Source organism: Elephantulus edwardii, unplaced genomic scaffold, assembly GCF_000299155.1.
Source record: "Elephantulus edwardii isolate Elephantulus edwardi_28Jun2011 unplaced genomic scaffold, EleEdw1.0 scaffold00124, whole genome shotgun sequence".
Lineage (NCBI taxonomy): Eukaryota > Metazoa > Chordata > Mammalia > Macroscelidea > Macroscelididae > Elephantulus > Elephantulus edwardii.
In genome coordinates this window covers 1027982-1030794 of record NW_006399874.1, presented here as the reverse complement: position 1 = coordinate 1030794, position 2813 = coordinate 1027982, and positions in this window count along the sequence as shown.

Sequence of the window (2813 nt, the reverse complement as noted above, 5' to 3'; positions counted from 1 at the left end):
CACAATTCTCCTCATAGAGCCCAGCCTCTCGAATAATCTGCTCTGCATACATGTTGAAAAGGTATGGAGACAGGATACATCCCTGAAGCACGCCCTTCCCAATTTTGAACCATGCAGTGTTACCCTGCTCTGTTCTGACTACTGCCTCTTGGTCCAAGTATAGGTTTCGTATTAGCACAATAAATTTTTGGAGAATATACTGCTAACAGACTCTACTAATGGATGTACTTTAAGAAGAACAAAATTAAACTCAGCAGGGAGGATGGTGGTTAAAAAAATATGAATAGATAAAAAGAAATTGGTCAATAGATAATTCTAAACAGGCATTGATTATATAAAGTAACATTATAATGATTGATTTTGTATAGATAGAATAGATAGAATCAATAGATAGATTAATTTTGTATAGGACAGAATTAAAACAAGATGGAGGAGACATGGAAATAAACAAGAATTAAAGCAAGATAGTGGAGACATGGCATAGTGTCTAAAGTCTTTTTATGTGAACCAGCTCAAACTATTTGTTAGACATTTGTTAACATTAGATTTTAAAATTCACATATGTGTGATCAAGTTGTAAATACCACCACCAACAGAAATAAGTGAGTAATTTTAAATAGCTAATGTTAGATGGCTCTTGGCTGAAAGCAGAGAATACCAGAGGAATGTATATCTGTGTTTCATTGACTATGCAAAGGAGTTTGACTGTGTAGATCATAACAAACTGTGGCTGACTCTCAGAAGAATGGGAATCCCAGAACACTTGATTGTGCTAATGAGAAACCTATACTTGGACCAAGAGACACTCATCCTAACAGAGCAAGGAAACACTGCATGGTTCAAAACTGGGAAGGGCGTGCTCCAGGGATGTATCCTGTCTCCATACCTTTTCAACCTGTATGCAGAACAGATTATCAGGGAGGCTGGGCTCTATGAGGAGGAACATGGGGTCAAGACTGGTAGAAGATCTATCAACAATCTGTGATATGCAGATGACACAACCCTGCTTGCGGAAAGTGAGGAGGACCTGAAGCGCTTGCTGCAGAGGGTCAAGGACTGCAGCCTCCAATATGGATTGAAGCTCAATGTCAAGAAGAAAAAGATTCTCACCACTGGGCCAATTGGCAGCATCAGGATGGATGGTGAAGAGATTGAGATCGTTCACAGCTTTAGTTTGCTCAGCTCCACAGTCAACACTCTTGGCACCAGTGGCCAGGAAATTAAAAGACGTATTGCCATGGGAAAGTCTGCTGTTAGGGACCTCTCCAAAGTACTGAAGAGCAATGGTGTCTCTCTGGAGACTAATGTGTGTCTGATACAGGCCATGGTCTTCTCAATCACTTGTTATGCATCAGAGAGTTGGACAATGACTAAGGAGGGTAGAAGGAGAATTGATGCCTTTGAGCTGTGGTGCTGGAGAAGAGTATTGAGAGTACCATGGACTGCTAGGAAAACAAACAGATTCATCCTGGAAAGGGTCAAACCAGGCGGCTCCTTGTAGACAAGGATTCTGAGGCTCTGTCTAACATACTTTGGACATGTTGTAAGGAGGGACCAGTCCTTGGAGAGGGACATCATGCTTGGTAGGGTGGAGGGACAGCGCAAGAGGGGAAGGCCCTCTATGAGGTGGATTGATTCAGTGACTGGGGCAATTGTGATGGGTGTATCGGAGATGGTGCAATTGGCACAGGACAGAGCAGAGTTTAGGGCTGTTGTACATAGGGTTGCTATGAGTCACAAGCGACTCAATGGCACATTAACAACAACAATTTTAAATAAAAGGTCATATTTTCAAGAAGCTTGTGGCCTAGTGGAATTGCTAGAGTAATTTGCAACACTAGAGCTAAAACTTCACTTCTTTAGGAAAAAGCCCTTCTTTCCTCCAAACAGACTTCAAGCTTCCTTCCTCTCTGCACATGGGTGTCATGAACAAACCTCTTCTAGAGCAAATTGTATTAACTTGTTTATTAGGACTCTTTCCTGTGCCTCCCTCACCATTGTACCTCGTGTCTACCTAGGTGTAAGTATTCTTAATATTTATAGAATAAGTGGATGTGATTGGCTCAAGGCCAAGCTGCCAGAAAAACAGCAAACAAACAAAAACAACAACCTATAATTTTGTGCCCATATATGCTTGTTTAACCATATATAAAAAAAGATGTTGTAGCTGAAAAAGAAATTTCACATGAAAATAGTAGTTGCTTGAGTAAAAAGTCTGTCATTGCCATTTGAGTGGGGACTCAATCCACAGCTGACCCTCGGGAATGGGGTATCATTTTCCAAAAAAATGTCTCTGAAATTAAAAAAGCAATTGAAAATGAAGAGAGATTTCACATTAATAATTGTCACGGATTTAATTTTGTTCTGCAAAAATAAATGTCAGGTTGTCTGGACCTTGATTCCTCACACACACATACACTGATGATGTGATCAGTTGTAAGGGAATTAGGGTGGATTTTAGTAACATGCTTACTCAGATAATAACCCTGATTTAAAAATGGCCCTGGTGTGTGTTCTATACCATCTTTTCTCTTACATACACACACACACACACACACACACACACACACACACACACACACTCACACAAAGAAAGAGGTGTGAGCAGAAAAGGAACTTATCATATACTCACCAAAAAGAGCCAAGAGCGAGTATATCCTTTGGACCCAGAACCCTTGCAAAAAGAACCTCCTAGACTCAGGGGCTGGTTGATGCCGAGACATGGAGACTCCAAGGAACAGCTGGGCTCACAGATATTGATAGGAGACAATGACCTTCCTGTAGAGGTGCTACAGACTGAAGACCTTCCCATG